The following is an 18,733-nucleotide window of genomic DNA, read 5'->3' on the forward strand; positions in this document are numbered from 1 at the left end:
CAGGAACCAGGAAATGTCCCAGGACGCAGAGATAGTGCTGCCAACAGCGCTGGCTCAAACACACTGAAGTTAAGCTGTTGCTGTACAGCTAGGTTTGTGAAACCTGGGACTGCTAGGTTTCATGGTCCTGGCTGCATTTTTCACAGCAGCCACTTCAGTACAGGACCTGGTGTAGTGAAAAGTTCTGGAGTTCTGTTTCCTGTCTCATAAATTCCTATTTCTCTTCTTTTTTAAGACACCCACAACTTGACACACCTCAGGAGGCAACACTAAATTGCAACCAGTTCGCAAAGTGAGCTTGTAAAATATGCTACACGTTTACATTATGTACTATGGGGATTTCCAACCTCTAAACTGTATTTTACCAGGTAAAAATGCCTGTCAATTAAAAAGCTGAAATTTGGCCAGTTTTAACTATGGAGGAGAATACCTTCTGTCCCAGACCACCGTCCAAACACACCCTTGCTTGTATACAGCTCTTGTACCTTTTGGGTATCTTGACTGCAGAATTAAAACATCCAAGAACAGGGGTACAAATACAAACACTTATGTAAACAACTAACAGCTGGAAGCAATTAGGAAATTGTTGGGGTTTTTTTAATTGTATAGGAAGAATTACCACAGCAGCAGTAGAAATCACATTTCTACAGAAGCAGCTCTCACAACTACAAGTAGTTACTAGGTGTGAAATCTAGTTGTTACCTGCCTCCAATAGCATGTGGAACTGCTATAGGAAAACATCAAAGACGCGTTTTCTTCTCTTTTTCTTTCAGTTCCAAAGAGAGTCGTAAAACTTGTCAGGCTCCCTGGGTAGCTATGTTAACACTAAAAACACTGAGCAGCAGAAATGATTGCAATCACTCCACTACAAACTTCCACAGAGGAGAGCAATCATACAGATTAGTGTATGGTCAAATTGCCCCCTAATTCTCATCATTTCTATCTTCTCTGGATACCCTCACTTTGTATTTCTGTTTCTCAGTCAGCACAGAACTGAGAGCTGCAAGAAAAAGAGAAAGAAACTTGAAGAGTCCTTGGGTAAGGGAAATACTGGACTGTCAGGAACTAAGAATAGTTGATAGCAGCTATTTTTTTTTTTTTTGCTCTCTACCAGTGCCCCTTTCAGGCATCATGTTAGCGTGACTTAGAATTTTGCAGCTAAATGCAATGGGTGCAATTTGAGAGGCCTACAAGAAAAAACCTTATCAGAATTTTTTCCCCCAAGTGACAGGTGCAAACTACAAAATGAAAGGGCCTACAGAAATTAAAAATTTTCTAATTTAAGAAAAATAAAGTATTAGCATCAGATTCCAAGGGGATAGAGATAGAGGAGCAGCAAGGAAATGCTCCCAGAAAAGTTTTCTGGCATGAAGAGACAAGCCAGCCACGGGAACAGGAGAGATCCGCTTCTTTTAAAATGTGTGCATTACTGAATGCAAGATCCATTGGCCCTTTCAGCTTCTGTTTTTAACAAAAAGTAAGATATTAACTTGTGTTTATGAAGACTATTATTGGACTTTCCTGTTTTTGAGACAGCTTCTGAGCAAAATACAAAGAAACTAACATTACATGTTAGTAAACGCAGCATTTAGAATAGCGGCTAAATAGTCCTATCTCATAGTTAAGTGTTCAATTCTTCATAAATTGTGATAAAGTCCGTGAAATGCAGTACCTAAACCACTTAAAACCCACCTACACCTCAGACATCCACCTATACCTGCTTTTGTAACTAATATTTTCCACTCCATTCCCTATCCCTTCTCTCACCACAGTCGTCAAGCCCTGAGGCAGGCACAAGCCAACTTCTCACCTCAGCTGCTGTTAGCAGTTACCAAGCACCTGTTGGTAATTACCTGAGCACTTGCCCCACCCACCAGCTGTAGGTCCCTGACTGCTGGGAGAACAGGTCTGAAGTGCAGACCCAAACACCCTCGCCCCAGGAAAAGAAAAAGAAAACCAACAAAAAGTTACAACTTTTCTAAATAATCTGAGATTAGTAAAAGATCAGGACATGGACAGACTTGTTTATTCCCTTTAGGCCAATCAGGAAAAGTTAATATCTTTCTCTGTGAAAGGAAGACAGGGTTTGTTTTTTTTTTGAAGCAGGAGCATGTTTTATCAGCCCAGTTTCCTTCCTCTCGTGTCCCTGCTCCCCAGGAGGCCATTCACGAGGCATAGATATAAATACCTATGTCTGAAAACACACCTACATGGGTGCATGACTTGCACTAGAGCAATTTAAAGCATAGTTTTTATTGCACAAAGATGCAGAAATCTGTTCTAGAAGAGGCACATCTTATGGAGCTGTAAGAACCCTGCCAGCACATCTGCTGCCAAAGCAACAATTCCAGCTCTGCAATGGCTTAAGTGGGCTGAGATGGAAGCCTTTCTTCATCAATGCATAAACCACAACAAAGCGGTGACATGCATAAACCACAACAAGGTGGTGACATGCATAAACCACAACAAGCCTTTTCCCCAAGTTTGAAGGTTTGGGAAGCAGCTTTGCCTGCAGAGGGCACACAGAAGCACGACATGTCTGCCTACCGGGCACCCACAATTTCTACTCGATCATTATCACTGCTCGGGTCCCTAAGCAAGCTGGCAGTGTATGACAGGTTATCCGTCCTGCACAGAAAGTCACAGAAAGGAGAAGAGAGGAAGAAAACACAGAAGATTACAATGTAAAAGAAGTTGAAGTAGTGTGGCAAGGATTGAGGATTAAGGACAGAAATAAGAAGAGAGCATAGCCTTTAATTGTAAAGTCCTGACAGGAAACTGCAAGTACTTGCATAAATGAGTTCACCACCCAGACTTGCATGCTTCTCCACATTACCATTATTTCAATAATTTTGCTTCCTAGAAAGGCTGCCAGGTCTCCAGTAGCAGTCCTACCTCCCTTCCAGCAGCCTGCATCTTGGCAGAGAGTTGAAAACAGATCAGGGCTTACCTTTTATGCTATAAGCATTCAAGACAGCCAAAGAGCTTCGAGGAAAAAGGCCATACTGAGTGCCCAGGACAAAGAGATTTTAAGAATTGGGAAATAGGAAATATTGACTGAGGGTCACAGTTGTGTTGAGGTTTAGCCTTTCAAAGGTTTGTTACTTTTCTGCTGAAAACTGCAGGTGAGAAAGCCTAGGCAGAAAAGGGAAGGAGAAGCCATGTAAACAAACCCATAGTTGTATACAAGGACAGAAGAAGATTTCGTCTTCACCAGGCTGAAGAGAGTAGTTTTATTATTAGAAAAAACAAAAGCAAAAGCACCCCAAGTTAAATTTAAATATTCTCCCACATCATTTAGACATTATGACAAGAAAGATGCACTATTAGACTACTGCAGTAAATTAGTGAGTTAGGAACAACAAACAGGGCACATGTTAGTAGTATCTATACATTTATCATTGGAAAGATGAGCAATTACAATCTGCATCCCAGCTCATGCTCAGTATTTACTACAATCTCAAATAACAATCAAGTCAAACATAACAGATGACTGATGGTCCTACCTTCTGCATTCCATACACAGCCAAGGGTGGCAGCAGTCACAGCTCTGTTCTCCTGAGCCCACCCCACACTGCAGCTCTTCCAGCCACGCCAGCATGGGACGGGCCGCAGGGGCACAGCCTGAGCCTGAGCCTGGCACCAAAGCGCATTTGCCCTCAGGTGATGCTGGCTCTGCACTCTTCCACAACTTCTCTGCCTTCTCGAGGAGCGAAGCAAACCCCACCACAGCTACAAAAGCCGATGCTTAGCAAAGTTTTCCCTTACCAGCTTGGACGAGCCAACTCCGGCAGACTCCGCAGAGCCTCCGTCCCGGAGCGCCAGCCACAGCTACCCTGCTCTCCTTTCATCAGATCCAGTAACACCCACCTACACCCATTTAAAAGGGTCATTCTCAACCTGAGAGCCAGTCGGGTCTAAGTAGTGATGATAGTTAAAAGTGATGATAATTAAAATCACCTGAGTAACAGCTGGGGTGACTTAGCTCCCTGGTTTGGACAGGCCCATTTGGTGTCCTTGTGCAGTGGGGCAGTCGCTGCCCCGGCACTGGCAGGGGCTGGAGGGCAGCTGGGAGCCTTTCCCAGCACATGGCAGCTTCTGCAGCTCTGGTAGCCGGGGCATGTCCTCTGTCTTCTGGAAACCTGGCACCACAGCGAGAATTCTCAGATAGCCTTGGGCTGGCATCTCTGATTTTTTTGCAGTTAGTCTGTCTTAGGTCTGAGAGCAACAAAAGGGCTTTTTTACCCCTGCTGCCAGTATGGCAGCAACTGCTCAGGCCACTTTTCCCTGCAGTCCTGACCTGCCCAGAGACCTGCAAGATCTGTAATTATTATTTGACGTACTCTCATTAGTGTTGTCTATTGACAACATTTCCATACAAATAGGACTGGGTTGGGTTGTTTTCCAATAAGCTCATGTGCCTGCCTAACAGAGATTTCTTTCTAAATTCTTCACTAAAATTTTTGCAGTGAAGTCATTCAGGAGAAGTTTACCCATCTTTACCTCCACCAAGACATGCCCCCTGCACACTTTGGTGATAACCATGAAAAGAGCAAAAAGCTTTATAAAATATAGTCTCAATTGCCCAGGATGACTGGCCAAGCACACTTGGAGCTGCTCCAAGCCTGTGCCCTTGAGTCTCTGCATTTGTCACACAGGACGCTCACCCAAGATGTAAATGTTTCTCTTCCACCAGCTCAGCTTCTGCACTACCCACACGTTCAAAGCGACGCTTCTTGCCACAAGACACAGAACTGCACCTAAGCAACCCCCAAACACCAAGGTTAAAACAGAGAGGAAGGCAAATTCCCCATGAACGTCCTTGATGTGCTAAATACTATTGAATTCTATCAGAAAATGTATCTGGTGCTTCTTATAATGAGTGATGATGCTGCTAGGAGACAACAGAGACACAACCAGATACATGCATGGTAAATACATGCAGATTTGTTTCTTGTCTGTATTAGATCTTTCCTTTTCTGATCTGAAAAACAGTAATAAATCAACACTTTTGATAAAGAAAGATGGGATATAGAAAGATGGGGTCGATTGAAGAGGTGTTTTAAAAGATCCTTTATTGCAAAATCAGTCTCAAGTATGTTCAAGGCCTTGGGAGCTCTCTATGCTTGCATTTCCCACAACTTCCAAGCAGCTAAGTGAAAAAATCTTGTTAGTTCACAAAGCACAATATTGCTGCCTCAAGCAAGAACATGCAGGCCAGAAATATCGATCTATGTGCAAAACACGTTCACTCTCCTGTGAAAATTTTAAATTTAATAAAGGCCAAAATAAGACAAGGACCACAGAACAAGGGTTATTACAGCTGGGTGCATTTGGGCACTCAGCCAAGAACACTGTGTAATCTTCAGGGATACCCCTTAAATACCTTTCCATTACGTCAGATTGTTGCATATTCATAGACCCTTATGCATAGACAACTTTTCCCCCAAACTAGTTTACATGTTCCGAGAATTGTTTAGCATGGCTCCTCCTTGGGTCTGTCTTTTTAGAGCATGCTTATTCCTTGGTTGTGGTTTTAGTCCATTCTTATCATCTCCAGTTTTAGGGCCTTGGTCTACACCGTCTTCAGACAGTGAGTGCTGATAGTTGGCACTTCTGTAGCAGGTGTTTTCTTCCTATGTTCATTGGACATTATCCCATTTGAGCAGGCATTTTAACACAAGCATACTCATATCAGCTATTTCACTACTATGTCTAAGCTTAACAACAGAAAGAAAACTTTATCTTTCTAAAAAAGTTACTTTAACATCACACACATAGAATCTATTTCAATATTTGCAAAAAGCCAATATTATAATACTATGTATATAACAATCTATTTGTAATATAGGTGAAAGAAGGCACACTTTTCTAAATAACTACTGGCTTTGGTAATGGCTAAAGATAATGTAGATTGGGCATACTCAAGCTGGCTCCTCTAAAAGCCAGGGTCCTTGTTCCCTTCAGCGTGCTCAGCACGACCCTCAACTCCATGGTGCTGTGCAACTGAACCAGCAGGACAGGGACCTTTGCAGCCTGAGCTGCCCTTGTTCCTCTCTGCCCGTGCACAGAACACAGCACGGAAGAGAACGGCAGCAGGGCCCTGCGTGTCCCCGTGTGCAAGGGTGACGTTATGATGCTTGTATCCCCATTCGTGTGTTCTGTTTATGCTGGATATCATGTTCTGTGCCTTCAAGACTGGCTCTGAAGAGTGAATGTTTAGCTTTGGTTTTGCTATCAGCCGCTCCCCTACGGCTGGCGGGACACACAGACGGGGCAGTACATAGTGCTGTTTTTGCTTTTTGCTTGGCTTTTCGCTTTGCTCTTGCTCTTGCTTCTGCTTTGCTTCTGCTTTGCTCTTGCTTTTTGCTTCTGCTCGTTCATTAGTTTAGCTAAGCAGTCCAAATTTTTCCTGGACTGTTTCTCCCTTCCCCTTTTTGGACCTACTCAAACCTGCTCTGGACTGGGACCTGGGAAACACCGAGAGTTTGCCCCCGGTGGCTGCAGCAGCTACCCCAGCACTGGAGGGACTGATAACAGAGCAAGCAGCCGCAAGAGAGACTTTCTGAATTTGTCATCTTTTTCAGAGCGGTGAAAGAGTGGTGTCATCCGCTATTGTTCATTTTGTGTGCTGGGGCGTGCTTGGTATGTTAAACAAACAGGTTCCTTCCACTTCTCTCCGAGGAATCCTTCCCAAACTAGTTGGGGGGAGGACCCGTGTGGCCTTGCTTTCTGGAGGGGCCCTCTTTTGGAGGTTTTCTCCCAAATTTGTCCCAAACCAGGACACGTGGTCACTCATCATGGAAATGAGAAATGCCCCAAAGCCAATGTCTGTTTAAAAGAGAATACATTACAGATTGCTAGAACTGAACTGCTTAGATACAGTGACCACTGCCTGTTACAAGGTGGCTACAGAATCACAGCCTTGCTGACCCTATATCTAAACAGAGAAATGTCCATTTCAGCTGCCACAATTGAGTATGTTACAGGTTTCTAAGTGCTGCCTACATATCTCTGTGAGTATCTGTATGAAAAGAACCAAACATGGACTGAATTCCCTGCATATCTGCAGAGCAGGAGTTGAGCGCTCAGTGGAGTCCCGGAGTTTTCTCAGCAGGCCTCTGCAGCGAGTTCTGAGCCAAGGCGTGGCTCTGCTGCCAGCCCAAATCTGCCCTTCCCTTGCCCAGCCTGAGTGCAGGTGGGGCATGTGCTGGCCATGGCCGGAGATTTCCATGGCCAAAATCCTCCAGCATTTCCATCTGCTCATGGCTTTGGGTAGCACAAATCACACAACAGCCATCGCAGCTGACAAATGGCATTTCTTGCAGATTGCCACAGCCGCACTGCTGATCCACAAATCCACCAGAATCAATTTCAGTTGAAAAATGTCATTTATTACAAACTGCTACACCCATGCTGACAATACAGAACTAAACAGATCTCAATTTAGGGTAAAACCAGCAATTTATTAGATTATTACAACCTGTCTATGTAAAAATATACAAAAACCAAGTTCACTTAACCAAACTTGATTTATTGCTAGCCTCCACTATACGCAACTCACTATACACAAAGATCAATTAGGCGTTTAACAACTTAATTTATTACATATTACTACAAATGCAGACCCCATATAGAAATACAAAAATATGCATTCCCTCTCTAAATACCCCAACAAGAATTCAATAGTTATGCAACTATACATCTATAAACAGAATTTAATACATACATACATGAACATATATAAAAATAAATCTATAACAATCTAACGATGTAAATATAGATTAAATATTATAGATTATATAAAATATATATATAAATACTTCAACCACAACTATTTTTAAATATACAAATATTACTGTACCAGTCTAAATACCAATCCAACTGTATCCATACAAATATACAGCTATGCATCTGGAAACATATGTAAATATATTTAAATACAAATACATCAATATACAATTAAAAATATAAAAATAGGCATCTGTACCAATACAAATACCAATACACTAACTAAACACAGATATTACAACATACATAAAAAAGTAGATACGTATTTACATAAATACGTAACTGCAAACCTGTATGTATATATCTATACGTACATAGAGAGTACATTCATAAAAATAACAAGATACATACAGAAATATACCAATACAAATAGCAAGCTACATATGAAAATATGCATGTAATTATCAGTAACTCCATGCTAGTCCATATATAATTAAACAGCACAAAAAGCAGAAGGATCCCAGCTGCCTCATCTTCAAAGCCTCTCCCTCGGTCTTCTCCTCCCGTGCAGAGCAGCTCTCCTGGACAGGGACAGCAGATGGGACATCTGGCAAGCAAAGGGAACACTGAGTGAGTACGGGAACGTTTCCCTTGGCAGCAGCTGCACTTCCATCACGGAAGAGGAAATCTCAGAGCCTCCCCAGAAGGGTTGGAAAGAAAAAGCAGGCGAGCGGGCCAGGCTGTGGTGAGCGCAGCCGCGGCGGGACCGTCCCGCAGCCCCGGCAGACCGGCACAGGCAGCACAGATGCCGGGCCCTGCCGGCACAGCTGCCTTGGCCAAGGACAGCCCCTGTGCTGGCCGGGGCAGCTGCGCTGAGCGGCCCCAGCACGGGCAGGGCCCGCTCCTGCCCCGCCGGGCAGTGCCCACGGCCACAGCCCACGCCACCCTCAGCCCCACCCTGCCTGCCCGGGCCTGTGGCCTCACCCAAGCTCTCTCCAGGGTGGCAGCAGCAGGTCCCCATTCCCTGCTCCTGCTGCTGGCCTTCAGCTTCTCTCTGCTGGCTCCCATCAGGCTCTGGCTGTCCTCAAGGTCTTCCATGCAGCTGGGGAAAAAGTGGAGGCTCTGGAATTGGTTCCAAGGCCTGGCAGAGCTGCAGTCCTGGAGCCCTCTGTGCTCCCTGCTGGCCCCCTCCATCCCCCTCAGCCCCGCCATGCTCTCACTGAAGCCCCAGCCCCCTTCCGTTTCTTCAGCCCCTCACAGTCCTCTCACCCCCCTCAGTCCCTTCTGACCCATCCCGTCCCCCTTAGACCTGCCAGCCCCTCAGCCTGTGCCACTTCCCTGTCACCTCAGTGCCACCATCAGCCTCGGCTGCCCCACAGCCCCCAGCCCCAGCAGCAGCTCAGGCTCCCCGTCCCTTCAGCGCCACCGCCCCCTCAGCCCCCTCAGCCCCCTCTGTCTCACCGTCCTTCAGCAGCTCCTCAGGGGACAGTGCCTGGGGCCAGCGGCAGCTCCCACCGCTCCAGGGACAGCCGGGGCTGGAAGTGCTGCTCTGGCCGGCCCGGCCGCCACCTCGGACCCAGCACAGGGAGAGGGGACACAGGGGGCACAGGGGGAAAAGCAAGAGGTGAGAAAGGCAGGTGAAGGGGGAAAGAGGTAAAAATGCAGCCTAGGCCTAGGCAAACCGCAACCTATTCATCTAAACATTCATATCCTTCTTACTCTATAACTATACTCATTTATAAATGAAACTTCATCTATATTTTTTTTTTGGACTCTACACAAAAAAATTTAAACTCTGAAAATCTATAAAGGTAAATTTATAATAAAATATATCACTTGTCTAACTGAATACATATCCCCATTTAACTCTACAGATCTATCAATATATGCACATATAAACAGAACACTCTAATCTGTAAACAGAACTATACCCTTTGATAAGTAAAATCATAGGAATCTATAAACATATTTACAAGCAGAGGAATTCTACCTGCCCGATGGTCACGGGCTCTCCTCTGTCTCCTCCTGCCACGCAGGGCAGCCCTCCTGGAGATGTTGGTCAGATGGCATCTGGGAAGCCAAGGGAACGCTCAGTCAATATTGGCCCTTGTGCACCTTTCCCTTGGACAGCAATTCTCCTTCTACCAGGGACTGTCAAAGATGGCCTGAAAGGCAGACTCTTACTTGGCAATTTGAAGCCTGCCCTTAAAAGAACAGGGACCATTCCAAGTGTTCAAAAGCGTGTTTCAAAACACTGAAGGATCTCAATAAAGTCTCAGCACTCGCAGTGCAAAGGGCACCCACGAGAGCTTGAAACACACACAGAGCCCCAGGAGCCACAAAGAAGCCCAGCCTTGTTCTTTCTCTGTGCTGACAGACAGACCTCAGTCCTCACTGAAATGCCTGAAGCTGAGGGCTGCTGGGAGCTGAGTCATGAACCAGCTCCATTACCAGGGCCATCTACCAACTGCCCCCTGCAGCGAGCAGCAGCTGCTCCAACTCGACCGTCGGCTCTGGCAGGAAGGGCTGCGAGGGACAGAGCTCCCTACGAGGCCTGCAGGCTGCACCAGCTTGGTAAGGAATGGATCCAAAGCGCTCCCTCTCTCCTCTTAGGTCTCCCTAATCAGGGCTCATTTAAGTTTCCATTCTGATACTGGACTGACTGTGATGTTTCACTTGGCAGGCCTCTGATGTTCTGCTCCTTGTTTTTCTGGTGGGTCAGCACCAATACCAGCAGACTGGTACTACACTGAGTCAGTGATCTGGACTTCTAGCCTGACTTTTTGCTCTTTTTTTCCCCTGTTCCTTCAAGAGTCGCTCAGCCAGGCCTCCCCTGTCAGCCAGCAGCAAATTTATCCACCGACTTCAGCACAAAGCTGGGACACCCGACTTGGTGACACAACTCCCCCAAGGTCAGCTTTATTCCCTGCTCTCTTGCCACGGCACAGGACTCAGTGCCAGAACCTCTGGAGAAGTGTGGAGGGCAGGGCTAAGGCAGCTTGTGCCAGTGCAGGATTTGAACTCAAGGCACCAGGAAGCACCAAGCCTGCTCAGAGCAGCCATCTCACACCTCTCTAAACCAGTGAGGGCTCTGTCCTTACCAGGCTCCTCGGGCTCCTGGGAACCGTTCCTGCAGCTCTCGGTGCCAGATGCAGCTTCCTCTGCTGCAGCTCTGTCCACAGGCTCCCCTCCTGAGGAATCGGGGGCAACACTGACATTGTCCTGAGCAGAAAAACAGAAAGAAAGGAACCCAAAGATCACTCACTATTTTCCTGGAACACATCAGGGATACGATAACTCTCCTTCTCCACTCCCAAAAGACATGGAGCACGGAGGAGGGAACACTGCCCATACAGTTCACATGAGGAGCCTTTTAAACTCAGGATTCAGGTGGCCAAGGTGAAACTGAAGCTCTTACAAAATGACCTTTGAGACAAAACATGCGCACAGGAAACTAGAAGACACCAAGTGAGGGGACGTGCCCTCACGCTCTGACCCTGGCTCATGCCAGAGCTGGGAGAAATCAGCCAGCAGAAAGCCAGGGGCTCTCCCTGCTGCCAGCAAGGACAGAGCTCGCTGCCAGCCCTGCCCAGGGCTGGGTGCTGCAAACCCCCACACAAAGCACACATTTCTGCTTGGGCGTCTCACCACCCCCGGCCAAGCGCTCACACAACCCAGCACGAGGTGGTGCTTTTTGGAGCCCTCTGCTGCTGCCCCATGGGTATGATCCAGGCAAACATTTATGCACCCAGGGCATTCCCAGGATCACATTTGTGATCAGGGGCAAAAATCTGGACATTGGGACTGCGGGAAAAAACCCAACCAAAAAGACAGGAAAAGCCAGAAAACGAGGTAGTGTTTCTATTCCACCGAGGAAGTAAATGTCCACAATGAAACACCTGCAAATTACCTTTGGACACAAAGATATTCTCACTATGACCAGTTCCAGAATATTCATCTCTTCTGCGACAGCACAGCCATCAAAACCCCTAAAGATTCTAAAGATGGTTCTGAACCTGCAACATTTCCTTTTATTACGGAATAAAATGCTTCTGAAAACTGCTAAGTCTGACTTTACAGAAGACAAAGTGATGCTACTTGAGAAAAAGGTATTGGTAAATCCAAAAAAATCCCTCTCCCCACCTTGAGTCTGCCCTGGCTCATAATCATAAATGTACTGCAGGCAATGGGTCAGCACATGAATAAAAAGAGAGACATTCTTTGGCCAACACGTATAATAATCAGCAAAAGGACAGAGAGCTGCAGCTCCAGCCCCAGCCACGGCTCTGGGAGCACATACACGCACGGCAGGGCTCACACAGCAGCAGCTACAGCTGCAGTCCTGCCCTTGCCTGGCCTTGGCCTTCCCACCCAAAAGAGGCACAGCCCACACCTGCTGCTGGAACAGAGGCACCTCTGGCATGCCCCTCCCTGCACGGGACACTTGGCCTTCAGTGGCAATTCTGCAAACCATCTTCTCATCTTTCCCAGCAAGAAAAACCTCTTTTTCAATTCTTCTTCATTCCCTCTCTCAGAAATCTTTCTTCAGCAAAAAGAATTAAATAACTAAATCATGATGAAATAAGTTCAATTAAAGAAGCCTTTGCTTCTCCGCCATGTAACCACGTTTGAAAGCTCTCAGTCCAGCCCCTTTTATCCCCATCTAATGCAATTACCTGAGCAGAGGGAGATCTTTCAGACAGGGACATCCTGATCTCCCGAATCATCTTCTCGACGGCAAGGCCTAGATCTGCTGGCAACCATCCCTCCTGCCCAGGTGCGCTCTGTGCTGAGCTGCAGGCCGTCGATGCTGCACAAGCTGCACTGCCAGCTGGAGTGCTGGGCCCTGAAGTGCCCGGGGTGGCTGCAAGAATCCAAACGCGTTGGTCAGGCTCCACAATGTGGCTGGGGGACAGAGAGCTCGAGTGCTGCCTTGGATCAAACATCACGGGAAGCAGCCAGGAAAACCAGGCAGAGAATCTTTTGGCCTCCTAGGTGCCCCTTCCCGGTAGGCTTGACAACTTCTGGCCGACAGTGAGAGAGCCTTATGGAAAACTACTTCAAAGGGTCACTTTTCCTAACCTTTGGCAAAAGCGAGGCTACAAGTCTTTTCCTACCTCGTGGGTCGTAGGCTGGGGGCTGCTGCTCCCTGGGGAGCTGCCGGACGCTGCAGGGATGGATGCCGAGTACGCTGCGCTCGGCCGGAGGCAGCTGCTCCCCGTAGAGCTCCTGCAAGTGGCTGCGGGGCCCCTCCCGGCCGAGCGGCAGCGGCCGCTCCCCGTGGAGCCCGAGGAAATGGCAGGGCGGGATGCCGAGCACCCCCCGCTCGGCGGGCGGCGGCCGCTCCCCGTAGAGCTCCTGGAAGCGGCTCGGCCCCTCCCGCCGGGCCGGCCTCGGCTGGTCCCTGTGCAGCAGGTGGAAGCTGCAGGGCGGGCGCCGGACGAGCAGCGGCCGCTCCCCGGGGGGCTGCTGCAGGCGGCCGGGCCGGGGGCTGCGCAGCTCCCGCCCGTCCGGCAGCGGCCGCGCCCCGGGCAGCTGCTGGGAGCCGCTGGGCGGGCGCCGGCGGCCCTCCCGCCCCGCCGCCGGCCGCTGTCTGTTGGCCGCGCTGCGGCGCTTGATGCGCAGCAGGAGGTTGGGGCGGTCGCGGCGAAAGCAGGGGTTGCTGTAGTGTAGCCAGGCTCCGGCATCGCCCGGCGCAGCCGAGCCGAGCCAGCCCGGCACCTTGTGGAAGCCGTAGCGGTAGAGCTGCCGCACGAAGCTGCGGAACTGCGTGGCCCGGAAGGTGTGCGGCAGCGGGGCCCGCCCATCGCCACCGCCCCTCTGGGCGTCGCCCGAGCTGAGCAGCTCTCGCTCGAAGAGGGAGCGGTCGATGAGCAGCCCCGTGGCCCGGCTGTCCCAGCGCACGGAGCGGACGCGGGGACTGTTGGCCAGGCGCCAGAGCTTGGCGGGGAAGGTGCTGGCGCGGAGCCCGGCGGGCAGCGGCAGCTCCGCCATGGCGTCGATCGCCGACTGTGGCCGCAACGCCCGCGGCGCAACGGCCGCGGCTGCGCCGGCGGCGCGCGGCCTGAGTGGGGCGCTGCGCTCGGGCCCGCGCGCGCCCAGCGCGGCCCCGGCGCGGGCCGGACTTGGCGGGGACGAGCGCGGCAGAGCCGGGGCTGCGGGCACAGCGCGGGCGGGGCGGCTCCGGGGCCGGCCGGGCTCGGCTCCGCAAACCCTCTCTTTCTCCGCCTGCAGTCATCCTGCTGCCTTTGCTTTGCAATGCAGCCCCAAAGCACCAAGGCAAGGAAGATAAAACGTCCGCTTTCCAGCCCCTCTTGATGCCCGAGGCTGTCTCAAAGGCTTGGGTAAGGCTGGGGTAGACATCATCCATTGCTCCACCCATATCCATCAGTCTGGCTGTCCCGTCACGGGCATCGAGTAGGTTAACCATTACTCCCAATCAACTTCTCCATTTGTCTGGAATGGTTTCCAGGATTAGTTACCCCATCCCCTGTCAGGGGATGGAGGCAAGGCTGATTGACCTGTATTTCCCTGTCCTCCTTACTCCCTTGGAAGAAATCAGTCTATTAGAGCAATTCTGGCTGTTTCTAGCTAGGCAATTCCAGCACAAATAACCAGTAAGAAAAATCAAGCTCTGAATAGAGTCTGTTAAATTCTTTTTTCTGCTACCTTTCTAGGCCACAAGAAAGATCTTGTTTTCTTTTCAGTATTAAACACCTGATTAAAAAAACCCACAAGACCAAAGTCTTCATAGAATATAATTATACCTATTTTTCCAAAGACACGTAACTTAGATTTTCTTTCAGGATTAGACTGAGATGAAAGGACTTGAGAGCTTCCAGAATTTTGATATTTTTGTTGTCTCCAACTGTTTGGAAAACTGTTCGAACACAGTGAAGACATAGTGCTTTTGAAAATGCCATTCTGAATTTTCTATGCTTGTCTTCCATATAAAAGTACCTAGAAGAATTTTAGGAAACCTGTAGCAAGATCCCTTCCTTTCAAAATAAGGAAATGCCAGAGTTTGTTTGATCTTTGATTGTCTATCTTGTGTTTCTGATTCCCATATTTTTATATGCATATGTATCTTTTTTTACTATCGTGGTGACATAGTCCGTTTTCCTTCAGATCCCAAAACCATCAGTGTTCAGAATAGCCAATGGACAACTAATCAATATTCTTTTTCACCTCTTTTATTTCATATTAAACTCAGACACCATTGATCTCTTGGGAATCCAGGACAATGCAGGGAAGATTCAGCTATCAAGCCCTGTGAATTCTCTCTTCTCTCCTTTTCCATTCCCCTTGTCCTTCATCTCTTGCCTGACCTCAGGGCCCTTTCCCCTCCTGTCAGCCCCTCCGTTTGCTGCACTGCAGTGAAGCTCTCAGCTGTGGGTTCCCCAGCGTGGCAGCTCCAGGCTGGGAGCAGCAGAAGCCAACTGTGGCTGAGAGCTCAGACACGCCCTGGGCCAGCTCGGCTTTCAGCTGCCAGGGCAGCACGGAGGGAAAGGGGGCAAGAGAGAGCTGAGGATGCTGCCAGAGCAGCCCTTGGGCAGTGCAGGGTGAGAGTGGCTTAAACTGCAGCTGAGCCCCACTGCGGGGGCACAGGAGGCTGCTCTGCCACGGCCGGGGCTGTGCCATCCATCCAGGCAGGAAGGCAGTGCCAGTGGGCTCTGATGGGGGAGAGCAGGCTCCTTCCATACCAAAACTTGGTCAGTCCTGCTAAAACCTCCCTTTGTCCTTCTGTCTGAACATTGACAGTGGTTTGCAAAACAGAATGGAAGTGACGCAAGACAAGCAATTATAACTTGTAAACAAATTTCCACGGGTTTTTTGTTTGCGTGGGGGTTTTTGGTTTGCTGTGGTGTTTGAGTTGGGTTTGGAGTTTTTTGCATGTGTGTGAGGCTCATATGTGTCCTAAAGTTCTTGTGCATTCATGAGGCTGTGGAGTGGCCTCCACGGGGATCTCCTTGGCCATGCACAAGCCCAGAGAGCAGCACTGGCACCTCAGGCCGAGCACAAAGGAGCACAGGATGATCTGCAGGGTGCTCTGTAACTGGTATGGCACTTTGAGCTGTTGTCCAGTGTGTAAGAACGACATCCCCTCTTCTTCAGATTCTCCTTAAAATGCCCACTGTGGTTGTTTTGTATGATGCAGCTCTCTTAAGCCCCTATCACACTGTATCTGCAGGAGCATTCACACAGATGTTTGCTAAAACAATTCTGCTCCAGCTGAAAAGCACCGGGTACCCTGAGCAATAGCAGTAGGTAAATGGACATAGAGAGACTTCAAGAGCAGAAGCAGCATTAAATGCATGATGATTATGGAGATGTGAAAATACAGAAATCCACCAGTGGTTGCACAGCCCACACATCTCCGCTGGGTTCTGCAGAAGGGCAGCAAATAATGCCCAGGTGTGGAGACCATGAACTGGTGCTGCACTTCTTTGTCATTTGGCAGAGCTGTGGGAGGCAGGGATTAAGGGTGATTTTGGAACAGAAAGAAGAAAGGGACAGACAAATCCCACGTAGAGACAGAGTGGCACTGCTCTGCTGACCCAAGCAGAGCAGGGAACAAGTTGGAAATGAGTGGGAAAAAGTGTTTTGTAAAAGGAAACCATGCTATATAGGCATCAGTGTTCTTGCCACAGCACACAGAGCTTAGAGCATAAATATACATCCCATTGAAATATTCCTGCAAAGTGTTAGAACAATTCCTTTACGTGTGGTTAATTTCCCAAACATACCCATGAACAAATAAAAAACCTGCACAACTACATGTATCATTAACAGGACATTCTGTAGATTCTCACATTAGCACTTGCATAATTATCTATGATACTTGCAAACATGTAAAGATTTTTGTTCTCCGTTTGCTTCTTTAAAACTCACCAAATGTAATGAAATTCTCTTTTGAAACTGCAGGGCCTGCTGTGTGGCCACACAAGCCATTCTTTGCATGCTGACAATCGTCTTTTCCCTGTCTGTAAGAGTCACTGATACATTAATTGCTTATCTGAACTTGAAAGGGTTCATGAGTCACTCTGAAGATAAAATAAATACTAAGGAGCCAATTTGAATGGAATTCCTGTCCTCTGCCTCTTAAAGCTGAAGGTCTGTATTTATTACCTGTCAGAATTAAGTCTTGATGCCTAATGAATGGGAAAATACAAAATATGCTGACTAGATCACCATGTTTCAAGGGATCATTGCATTTCAGTCTTATTTGACCAAGTCAGTGATCCAAGCGAGAAAGGACTGGTCAATTACGACAGAGAAAGCAGGTGAAAGACATGTCTAGGTCTGCTGCAGCTGGGGTCACTAATGAGGTGTGTGGGTTGTGAAGTTGGGAAGGGATTCCAGATCAGATGATTTTAACTAACTTGCATTACTAAATGCATGATCTTCAAACAAACACGTTGGCAACGAATATCACAACATAAGAAATGTTGGTCTTCCTTGCACTGAGCAAAGGAAGGGGAGAAGGAAGGCTTGGAGTTTCCAGGAGTATCCTACTTTATTCTGGATCAATATGGCATTTTCATGAAGCAAAAACATTAAGTGGAGGGCTCTTCACCCATTCCGTTTTTTACTAAAATTCAGTGAAAGGTACTATTTTGGAGCGTAAAATCTTTCATGTTGAAAACACGAGTGTGGCGAGAGGTTTTGAAGTCTGGGCCAACGACAAATCACCGTTGAAAATCCAAGTCTAAAACTTTTCAAATGAAATGACCCAGGATGAAGTAGGAAACACAAGTCCTTCCCTTGAACCTTTTCTTGCCTCTTCTAGCTCATTCCTGAAAGTGGCAGGCAAAGAGGATCCCACAGAAATCAGAGGAGCATCAGGGTCTATCCCTGAAAGGCAACTGTAGATGTGAAAGAACTTGGGAATTAGAAGGACATCAATGAGCCACTTGTGGGTCCAAGTGTTAGTGAAGAACCCTTTTGCAAAGAAATGCCAGCTTCTCTCCAGGAAGTTGAGCAGCAGGATATTATGGCTCTTGTAGCTGTCAGGAATAAAGCAGATAAAGCAAGAAATTTGTGGGAACGAACCCTGGTATTCACTGGTCACAGCAGGATGAAGAACCCATTTGATCAGACTCTGGCTCTTAGTAAGAAAGAGAGAAACCTCTCTTTATTATCTCAGGTCCAGCTGTTCACGGTCAGAGGTCGTATCAGCTGCTCAGCAGAAGGCACAGCTTTAACTCCAGCTCATCACGCCTGGAGGCAGCCCTGGAAGTGCTCCTGCACCTCAGCTGGTGGCAGAGCACAGGGAAACCCGCATGCCCTCCTTAGACCCCAATGTGCCATAAACTAAAGGCATCTCCCTGAGCCAACCACCCAGTGCAGCCCTTAGCACATCGCATGTCACGGCCAGTGACGTCTGCATGAAAGAATACTCAGAAAAGTACAATTGGAAAACATATTGGGGGCTCAATGAAAACCAGAAAAAATTCAGCCTTTGGTACTTACCTTCATAAATGAGCATACATACTAGCTCTTTCCCCTAAATCGTGGTTAAGCAGTCTGCACTTTTTACAGCAGTGTCCTAAAATTCTTCCCTTCACTCATTCCCAGCTGGCAGAACTCTCACACAACCTGTTTTTCCTTCTAAGGGTAAGGAAGGACTTAGTTCAGATGAACTGTGCTGCTTCCTCTGAAAGATGCAAAATTGTGGAAATAATAATATATGCAAAGTGGTAGGTTCTCTAAGGCAGGCCATTGGTAAGTAAAATAAGGACTGTTGACATTTAGCCTCATGTGCACATAAGATAACAATCAAACCATTTTCTCACCTTCATGAAAAATACTTTTTGTGCTCCCAGAAATGGCACAGCCAAATAAGGCCGAACTCAGATACAAATGCGTTCCTGGCCATACAAATGGCCAAACAAAGGACAGCTGCCGGCGGCGCTTTTCCCGTGGTCCCGAGTGCCCCAAGCGCGGCTCAAAGCGGCGTCTCACCCGCTCAGCTCACTCCGGCCCGCCGAGCCGAGCCTGC

At 48.0% G+C, this 18,733-nt stretch overlaps 1 long non-coding RNA gene across 1 annotated transcript; it reads right to left on the reverse strand.

The window, feature by feature from the left end:
- Positions 1 to 8,018: 8,018 nt before the first annotated feature.
- Positions 8,019 to 12,499, reverse strand: LOC132322229 (uncharacterized). The gene is made up of 5 exons (XR_009485050.1): positions 12,408 to 12,499; positions 10,833 to 10,953; positions 9,193 to 9,801; positions 8,716 to 8,833; positions 8,019 to 8,338 (listed from the first exon to the last, which is right to left on the reverse strand). It is a non-coding gene; the product is annotated as an uncharacterized LOC132322229 (long non-coding RNA).
- Positions 12,500 to 18,733: the final 6,234 nt, after the last annotated feature.

The sequence above is a fragment of the Haemorhous mexicanus genome, chromosome Z (genome assembly GCF_027477595.1).
Source record: "Haemorhous mexicanus isolate bHaeMex1 chromosome Z, bHaeMex1.pri, whole genome shotgun sequence".
Taxonomy (NCBI): Eukaryota; Metazoa; Chordata; class Aves; order Passeriformes; family Fringillidae; genus Haemorhous; species Haemorhous mexicanus.